The sequence below is a fragment of the Lonchura striata genome, chromosome 2 (genome assembly GCF_050655825.1).
Source record: "Lonchura striata isolate lonStrDom1 chromosome 2, ASM5065582v1, whole genome shotgun sequence".
NCBI classification, from domain to species: Eukaryota; Metazoa; Chordata; class Aves; order Passeriformes; family Estrildidae; genus Lonchura; species Lonchura striata.
The window spans coordinates 115,286,202-115,296,567 of record NC_140704.1 but is presented as its reverse complement, the minus strand read 5'-3'; the positions used below and the strand labels follow the sequence as shown (position 1 = coordinate 115,296,567).

General features: G+C 41.4%; 1 protein-coding gene and 1 long non-coding RNA gene across 8 annotated transcripts in view; one reads left to right on the top strand and one right to left on the bottom strand.

Annotated features, from left to right (window-relative positions):
• Positions 1-6,577, top strand: part of LOC146768384 (uncharacterized) — a 28,005-nt gene extending 21,428 nt beyond the window's left edge. Inside the window, exons 2-4 of the long non-coding RNA XR_014953414.1 lie at positions 179-276; positions 1,381-1,484; positions 1,876-6,577. This is a non-coding gene — a long non-coding RNA (uncharacterized LOC146768384). The remainder of the gene's footprint in view (positions 1-178; positions 277-1,380; positions 1,485-1,875) is intronic.
• SPIDR (scaffold protein involved in DNA repair) overlaps positions 1-10,366 on the bottom strand; it is a 194,030-nt gene that overhangs the window by 50,293 nt on the left and 133,371 nt on the right. The gene's annotated exons all lie outside the window — the stretch shown is intronic.

Here is a 10,366-nt window from a genome sequence, read left to right as displayed (position 1 = left end):
TCCTGTTTAGAATCTGAAGGTGATAAGGTTAAGTACTCTGAAATCAACAGATGACACATTCAGTTTTCAGTACACATATGTATTCTGCAGAAATCCCGTTATTACATCTCTTCTGAGTGTTTTGCACCTGTGCCTCTCAACATATGGTTAAAAATGGTGGGGTTTTTTTTTGTATTAGCAGCTTGAACAGACTGGTACCATTTGAATCAGGGGACATTTGAGTCCCACTGCTGAGTAAGAAAAGAGGAATTCTGTCAGCCCCGGGTCAGGCTACAGGTAAGTGCCACCCACCTGTTGCTTCACACATATGGAAAATATCATGTGATGCCCTCACAGTGGAACAGTGGTTTATGGAACAGTGAGGTTTATACCCTGCTTGCGAGGATGGCTTGGGAACAGCTTTACTTCAGCTCTCTGTCCTGTCTCTGGAAATATTTCCCACTTGGGGTGGCATGAACCTCTCAGGCTGGAGGAGGAAAGTCTATCCTTTATCTCTCTCCCCCTCCTCCCTTTTCAACCCCAACTGTTTCCATGGTGGAGCCAGCTCTAGCCGCTGCCAGAGAAAACAAGGCATTTTCCCACCTCGAGGGCATTCCCCTCTGAACATCAAACGTCTACAGCAAACAATGGAGTTGAAAAAGCTTTACAAATAAAAGGTCACAAGAGTTTTTCATAGTGGAAAAATATCAGGCTACCTACAAGCAGGGGTTGCTTCCAGCTCACCAACAACACACATGGTTTCAAACACACTTCACTGTGAGCTGAACTAGTCTTTGCTGAGACATTGCATGGTCCCAGTGATGTAACTTGAATTCATTCTCCCTCAAGCTATTTTGTAATCACATTAATTGTCAGGTCTTAAAAAGAAGAGATTTTCAGTTCTTTGGGAAGGCAGTGCATTTACATGCTGTAAGAAGCCAAGCAAACTGGAGGGTGCTCTGAAATAGCAGGTCATACACTAAGCAGCACACAAAGTAGGGGAAAGGAGAAGGGGCATGTGCTACTGGAGAGCTTCAGGGAGAGGAGCAGAGCATGTGATAAGCTGTTGATGGAGCTGAGCTTTGCAAGCTCTAGCCAAAGGACAAATGAGCAATGCAGAGAGCCCCTGGCTGCCAGAAGCTACTGAACCCACACTAGAGGCCTCCATGGAGACTTGGCAGCATGGGGTTCAGCAACAGCAGGAGCCACATGTTTTCTGGGCTCCTGCTCTATGCCTGCACATAGGCTCAGCCCTGCCAGCACCGCAGTCTCCCATGGGGTCACGTTTCCCCATGGTCACCCTGGCCCCCACCCAAACATCCCCTCTGCTCCATTCCCCTACAGCACTGGCATTGCTCCACAAGCACACTCTGGTGGTCTTCCCTCTCTTCTGTCTCTCAGAACCAGAGGGTTTTGTCAGGAAGTGTGTGACACCCACTGAGTGCTGCTCCTAAGAAGATGAACAGAGAACTCTTAGTCCCTAGACCAAGAGCAGAAGATGAAAGGTAATTCAAGAAATCATTTGGTGGGAAAAATACCGGACAAGGTATCACTGAACAAGTTTCTTTACTAATCTCTAGCTAAACTAAAATTCCTTCAGATGAGCATAACGAAATAATTTTACTGTGGGAAATTACCAGAGTTTAAATGTGCACCCCACGTATTTGGCATTCATCTCCTCCAGAATTCTGCATACAGGTAAGCCTCAGCAAAGACAGAAACTGTGATTATCTGCATTTTTCTGCATTGCTGGGGCAGTAGAGGAAGGGAGTGGCAGGCATGAGTTGAACGTTCTGAGTTTTCAGAACTAATTATGTTGAAAATTAAAATTGTCATAATTTCATAATAAGAAGGACTTGCTTTGGATTTCTTTTTAATTTTCCCACTTCCCTACAGGATAGTTTAGCAGACACAAGCCAGAAGAGCCAGTGGCTGGAAGAGTAGTCGAACACTTGCTCATTAAAAGAATTAACCCTACACATCTTTTACCAATCACCATCCCACCAACTCCCATGGGAAGCTGCCCAACAAGACCATCACTCTCACTTACTGCCTACAGCTTCTCCCAAGATTTCAACACCTTTCTGTACATTCATGCTTAACCTAAAGTGCCCCGTATGGAAATGCTCCTCCAATCTTGCCTTCCCTCCTCCTTCCTCACTTGGAAAAGACTGGTCAGTCAACATTTTCTTTGCAATAGGATGAAGAAAACCTGTGAGCCTGACTAATTGCAAAAAAAGACTCACACTAGAAGTACTGCTGAGAAAAAAACACATCTGAGTTTTTACATTTTAAATATGGGTGATTGAGAAAATGGGACTTAACTGGTTAAGGAAACTGGTAATTAGAGGTCACTGATAACTAGGGGGTAGGGACAAAGGGAGTAAGGGAGTAGTTTGTCATTGGTACATAAAATGTTTCTATTTGACAGTTTCCCATGTTAAACCATAAAGTGACAATTGGTTTATAGACACTGTAACTTTAATCTTAGCAGAGGCCATAAATTCAGAATAATCTGAAATCTTACCTCAGTACTTCAAAATAAAAACAGAAATGAAAAATTGTTACTGGTAAATAGCACCATATGAATAATCTTTTTTTCCCCCACTCTTTTTCCATAGGCACACGTACCAATTAGAACAGAATGTCTAGAAACCTTAACCAGGTTTATGCCCCATTACACTGGGCACATGAGATATGCAGCACTTTGCTTAGACTGCTCACAAGCTTTTAGCAAATTTCAGCAAATGGATAGAACAAATGTGTGTGTGTGAAGAACAACAATAGGCCATGTAGATAATCTATAGAAATCACAGTTAATTTTTCTGTTGTCTTATCTTTACCACAGTGAGTTGTACTGTGTACAGATGGATTTCCAAAACACACCAACTAGGTCTCCAATTCCAATACCTCCTTAAAACTCCCTCTTCTTCAGCATCCATGCCATTTGTACATCTGAACCCCAAGGCAATAATTTCTTTTTTTCAAGCAGGCAAAACAATTATTTCTCAGATATTAAATACACTAACACAATGCAGACTCATACAGAGAAAGAAAATATGCACTAAATGTTTTGCAAAGGGGCCAAAGAAGGGAGTTTCTGGCAATTACTCAGCATAAGGAGTAAGGTATATGGTGAATAGATTAGATAAAATTAGTAGTTGTCAACCCAGTACTGCCTGATGACAGAAATTACAGCTTTATCTCTCTCTTATCCATGCCTCCCACATATCATGTGCCTCATTAGGATCCTATGGACAGAACACACAAGAAAAAGACCATTCTCAAGCAATCCTCAAGCAGAAAAATCCATCTAAAAAGTAAGTGAAAAATCTCCTGCCAGATTTAGTAAAAATGATTTAACTTTGTTACAGGACCTAATTATGTACTGTCCTAGACTATGACAGCATTTGAGGAATGGGAAAATCCATGCTGTAACCAGGTGTCTTGCCACGGTTAAAAATGCGTCCTTGCCCTCAAACACATGTTCTTTGCATGTTGGAAAAACTAGCCATACAATAAAACCAAAAATTAAAGACAACTGGCAACTGACTCCAGGAAAGGCCTGAGCAGTCAGGATCTAGCTATGTTACATTTGGCTGTGTTTAGTTAGATGATACGGGTATGAACTTTGAGAAAGCACTAGAAACACCTTTGCCAAATGTTTGGAGGACAAAGATGTTGCTTTTTAGGCTACACGGTCTATACAGTATCTGGTACAATGATCTGTGACCACAATGCCCAAAGCTAGCAGCACGGTACTGGTTGTCCTAGCCATCTTTGTGGGAAAACATAGTGGGATAAAACTGCTTTTCCCAATTATCCACATTCTTCCAACTAAGTTCTTGCGCAGAGGTTTTTTTTTGTTGGTTTTTTTTTTTTTTGAGTCACAAGAGCATGAGGAACAAATGAACAAGGACCCTGAATGGCTGAACAGTAAGTCCAGAACAAGCCCAAGGGCCAGCGTGTGATGACACTGCATGGGTAATTTCCTTCTGCATAAAAACCCCTAACCTTAGGAAGCATTTAGCAGAAAAGTAAAAGTGATCAAAAATGTTTTCTATCTGATCATACCAAACAAGTTTCCATCAGATTTAAAGAACGGTGCAAAACATTCCAGCACAATTTTTCTGGTTTGCATTACAAGGAAGAATGTGTGCACATCAAAGCTTGAATTTGCCCAGTAAGAAATTATTCTTCTGGTCCTCAAAAGACCAAAGACCAGCTGACTTTGAAATTAGAATGAACTGAGCCTAGACCACATTTGTAAAGGGAAAAGAGAACCAAATCACAGACACGATCTGTAGAGAAGACTAGATACTGCAGACATAAGTTTTCCCACCTGTTTTTGAGGTTAAGGCTGTAGGCACTGGACACACATAATTCATGAGCTGTGCTTCCACAGTCTCACAGGGCTTTCAAGAGCCTCTCACATTCTTCTCAAGTGGATCATTAAGGGTGGTGTACCTAAATGGATGGGTGGAGGAAATTTATCTGAACAGAAGATTAGAAGTGATTCAATTTTGGGAGATAACCCGACTTTTTGTCTTGGTAAAACAATAGTTCAGCCATGTGAGTTTACACTGGCATGTGGGGCTACTCAGCAGTTTCACACATGGAAAAGAATAGCATTATAAAGCTTATTTTTGTGAACTATAAAGGTGTAATTCTGACATGATGATGGCTGATGCAATCAACACTTTCATGAGGTTAGGCTTAAAGAAGCAAACAAAACTTTTTACAGTGAACTTTTTGAATTTCCCTTGACTGAAAAGAGTTCATCACTGACAACTGGTGGGACTGTGAGGAAGATAAGAGGAGTGGAAATTCATGCTCAGATCGGTTCACAGTGGCGAAGGAATCTCTTCCCTCTGTAGAACACACTGCAAATAGGGGCAAAAGACCTGGGAAGAAGAGGAATAGAGATTATTGTCTTCACTACAATCTACGTTCAGAAGAAGAAAACTACTTGAGAGGGAAGTCAGTGCTGAAACTTTCCATTCCAAAGCATTAACTACTAGCAGGAATAAATTATCTGTGAGAAAGCACTAAAATCATTCCACACCTTCTAAAGAAATGCAAAGCAGAGTATAGACAAAATCTCCTACTTTTCTTTAGTTATCTCTGTGGTTGCCTGGATGGAGTTGTCAGAATTGTAAGGGGAACATTGACTGACCAGGAAAGGAAATTGTCTTCTTGATGCAAATACCAGAGACCATAGTGCTTGTCATACTGGAGCTCTAAAAACAAAACTCTGTGCCTTCCTCATTCTCTTTTTCACAGTTGCTTTTGTTATTTATTTTTAAATACCCTCCTGACTAACTAGCTTCCAGAAGAAGAGGGGGAAAAAATCGTAAAAGCAAAAAATGGGAGTTTTCCATAGAAGGATAGCTGAGCCATCAATTTCTGTAGACCAAACCCTTAGGTCCAATTCACCCTGTGCTACTGCCAGCCACTTACATCATTCATAGCAAAAACTTGAACAGTCCATATTGGTGTGTTCAAGACTTGCAGGAATGCTGCTTATTCACAATATATCCTAAAAGCTATACACAAAATAATTTTAGCATCCGCACGGCTGCAGAGCATTATTTAAATAGAACACTTCTTAAACAAGCAATACGCTACTTAAAGGTGCAAATCTCAGCATTTGCTACACTAAAAAATTTTATACAAAATCCTCTTGAATCCTGGAAAACTTGCTCGCTAGAAAGGTGCATGCTGTTCTAATATATATATATCCTATGTCAGCACAAACAGCCTTCATGTAAACACGCAGCCGGAGTACCATGAGTAACAACCCTGTTTCCATCAGAAGCCCTTTATCCTGCGTAAGAGGTCTGCACGCTAATAGATGTCCTAGGCTAATGCTAACTAGCTGCAGCTGGCTCGCCGCTATAAAAAGCATTAATGAAAACATAAATACGAACTTCTCCGCTTCCCTCAGCCCGTACGTCAGGGCTGCGCAAAGGCAGCGCTTTCCAAGAGGGCTGTGTGAATGAAGGGCTGCTCGGAGCCAGCTCGCTCCGGCTGCCGCCGTGTTTACCGAGCAGCGAGCGCAGCAGCGCGCTGGGGATGCGGGACGGACGCACGCCGCGGTGCCCTCCGCAACCCCGAGCCTGCGCTTCCAGGGAAAACCGGGCTAAAGGCAGGAAATGTCTGCTCACCGAGGGGCTGACCCACGGGCAGATGTGTCAGCCTGCACTGAACACAGCTCGGCTCTGCCGTATCTCCCTGCGTTTTGCTGGAATACCGCTTTGCTGTGCTGCCACACGTTCAGTTACAATAAAAAAACGCAGGCGGTGACACACACGGAATTTAGCAGCACTTTACACCTGGGACTTCTGTGCGCTCTCAAAACTTACTACAGTACTTAGGTTTGTATTGTGCCAAATACAAAACTAAATTGCAGGGGAGAAAAAAGGAAAGAGGTTTATCCAGGCCATATAGAGAAAAGGAAAAAACCACCATGTATTTCTAGTCCACGGAACTAAGGGTTGCAAATTGAGACCAAAACATCAGGATTCTGAAGTACTACAACAATCAGCAATTTGTATTAATCCACACTGTGCGCACATAAAATATTCATTATTGACTATTGGACTGTTTATCTGCTCTGTTAAAATCACGAAAGCAGTTACTTTGCCACCATCTGCTTCTATGGATTTCAGTAGGTGACCTCAGACAGAGAAAGCCCTTCAAGGTGTTTGCAGGGAGGCCAGGCATGTTGGCTTTCTATCCAATATGCTAGGCTATCCACAAGCCTGAATCAATACATAATAATATTTCCTAGCTTTTATTTTTCATTTTCATTTTTATCATGGAAATTCCTTTACACACAAGGGGCTCAATCAAAAAAGTATAGAAATACCCAAAAGTACATTTATCTTAAAAAAAAAAATATTATTTCCAAATATCATGATTGTTCCTTCTCATGGTTTTGTTCAATACATGACTTTTTAATTTCTTCTGATTTGCACTACCCAAACAGCAACTGCAACCAGGCAGATCACCCCCAAATTCAGCAGAGATCAAACAAATCACAGAATGCAATCCATTTGTCTACGCAGGAGTTTCCCAAATCTAGCACGCAGAAGTTATCCTATGAGGTGCAACCCTTGCAAGCATTTAAAAAGAAATTATCTGATTGCAATTTGTTGATTTGCTGAAGTTGCAACCTCTAAGCCAGATGTGACACATCTTTTTGCTTTGAATTCTCCCCCTTCTCCTTGTACATATCAGCTGATTTCCAACAGATTTCTTAAAAATCCACAACCTTAGAGTCCTTTCCACTTGCATTGCTGAAACGTGAACAGCTTGTGAGACACTGAATTTCCTAACTGTTCATGCATCCACTTCAAATACCTGTTTTCTCAGGATGTTATTGCTATGATTCTCCCTCAAACCCTGGCAGTCCAAATAAAAAAGGTGACTCAGATACAGAAGCACTAAGGTATAGATGAGTTCCTAACCCAGATATTTTCAAGCATGACTAAACAGCCCAAGCAGCAGCAAGAAAGCTTTGGCAGTTTTCAGCTCCCTTGGAAAGGAAATATCCACTTACCATTAAATTAAATACAAATAAAGAAATTAAAAACACTTTTGGAAAGATGAGACACCGAGTATCTTTGCTAACATTGTCTTCAACTTCCCACTTACATTATGTTAATACAGCCAGTTAATTTATAGCTCCATATTGAAGATGTGACATAACTTGTTCCAATCAAATTAATTTCCTTGCACATTTATCCTCATGTCAAACAGAATTTACAAATTTTGGCATTTGTTCAGAGGCAGTGGAAAATGCATAATCTCATTGTTATAGGACAAAGACAAGAACATGTCATGACTAGATCATATTTGAATTTAGTAGTGGGGAAAGCTGCTGCCTCAGAAAGGAAATCCACAGCTTCCAGCAGACCAGGTTATTCACAGCTCCATCCAAGCTGCTTCTGAACATTTCCAGGGAGGAGTCATCCACAATCTTTCTGGGCAACCTGTTTCAATGTCTCGGCACCCTTACAGTAAAGAATTTTTTCCTAATATCTAATCTAAACCCACACTCCAGTTAAAGGTCACCCTCCCGTGTCCTATCACTACATGTCCTTGTAAAAAGTCCCTCTTCAGCCTTCCTGCAAGGCCTCTTTATGTCCTGGAAGGCTGCTCTAAGTTCTTCCCTGGAGCTTTCTCTTCTCCAGGCTGAACAGCCCCAACTCTCTCAGCCTGTCAAATGTGAAACACCTCTGAAGTACACTTTGCATTCACTCCTAACCTCAGGCACATGTAAAGCTTGCTGTCCACACTGCAGTCACACACCTCCAATCAAGTATCTAAATCCAGCATGTTACAAAACCAATCTGAACAAATATCAGGCAGTATGTATCAGTTAAATATCCCTGTAGGACTAAAATGAAAAAATAACTAAATGTCTCTTAACTGCCAACCCACTGAAACCCTTATGCTGTGGACTGTAATATACAGTAAGTCCATCCCAGGCCTTTGCTCATCACTTTTCCCATTTGAGGGGCATGTTCTTCTCCAAACCCTGTGAAGTGCCCTTTAGTCAGAGAGGGAGCTGAAGCATGAACTGAAATGAGATTGAGGATTTCAGCACAGCAGATCCCTACCCAGTGTGATGCTGTTGACTGCCTCTGGCTGTGGGAAATGGAACAAAACCAGCATCTACCAGTAAGGACTGGCACATGAACGTAAGATAACCTTGTTAGATTTATAACTTATATACCAATTTTAAACCACAATGCTTACTGAAAGAACTAACTGTCTTCTCTGAGGAGCTTTGTTTTATTTTCATTGTTTGCTGTACCTTCATCTTTTGCATTGTATAAAAGAAAGCGCAGAAGAGCTTAAAATATAGATTTCCAGGCCTATTTTTCAGCATTTTCATTGTCCCTTTCATACCCATAGTCTGCACAGACTGTGTATTCCTGACTAAGACTCAAGACTTCCTTTTCCCCAAAAGAGTATGTTTGTAAAATTTCTCCAAGGAGTATTGATCTGTTATATACAACAGAAGTTTTACAAAGCTGATGATAGAAAATTATTTCTAAGAATCTTCCATTTTGGAAAATTGCTATTACATAAAATCTGTGCTGATGTTTTTCTGCATGTGCACTACCTCTGCAGATATTTAAGGCTGTGCATACAAAGACTGGTTACTTGCCAAGTGGCAAAGAAATTTTGTGCAATATTCAGGTGGTTAAATTTCTCTCCCAGCTGTTAGCTCACCTCCACCCAGGCATTTATAACATTTATCACTGCTCAAGGTTCTTGCCTTTGGGTACGATGGTAGAAGGAAAACAAATTCCAGAGACACAATCTGACTTTTACAAAGGTTTCTGAGAGCTTCAGCACAACTTTAACATTTCCTCCAGGAAGTGGTATAGTCAGTAAAATGTAGAGGTGTAAAACACACATGGAAGATTTCTGCTCTCAGTTCCATCAACCACATAACTTTCAGAGATACAAAACTTCAGGAGGAAGGTCAAAGTCAAGGGTAAGATTCCATACCTTTTACATAGCCATCTTACAGTAATTCTTGACAAATAAAAGGTCCTGGAAAATTACCATTCCTGTTTGAAACCACCCAATGTACAACAGCACATACTTTGATTGTGGCTCTAGGGCTGGCAAATTACATTTTCAAATAGTTTGCTTTTTTCTCCCTAGACTGGACTCTACTGTAGGATGATGTACAGGGACCACATTACTCTTCCCATTCTCACCATTTGCACAGTCCCCCAAAAACAACCAACTGGGTGCATACAGCTATAAGGCAAAGAACAGTAGGAAACAAGGTCTTCAGGTGCAGTAAAACTTCCCCAGCTTCCTAAATCCCTGCATGAGATCATCAGAGATGGGAGGTGAAATCGTATGGTTACACTGTAAGTGGTGGGGAACACACAGCCCTACATAATGATGCTTCTGTACCACTTACCTGTCTCTCTGTGCTACTCAGGTATTTCTCCATCATGGGGAGTACATCAGTTAGTAGAGCTACTCCTCCTTCTTGACCAAAAATGAAAGGCTTGGGGTGTGTCTGACTGCCTTCTGTGAGCACATGGGTGCTTTACTGATCAGTCTAAGCACTTGAGTATGCAGGAAATAAAGCAACCAGTGTCTCCTTTTTGCTAGATGCATACAGGAGCCTGCACACACAGTATAGGCCATATAACACTTGGTTTCTGTTGCTGTCCATTTGCTTTCCAAGGAGACTGAATCCCTGTCAGACTTGTGGTCTGTACTGGCTATCATCTTCTTGAGCCTCTTTTCTGTACCAACATTTTTTATAACTGACATATTTTAGAACAACTGCATATTGTTTAATTGCCTATTCCCAGCACAGGGGAAAAAAAATGCTGGTGTACAT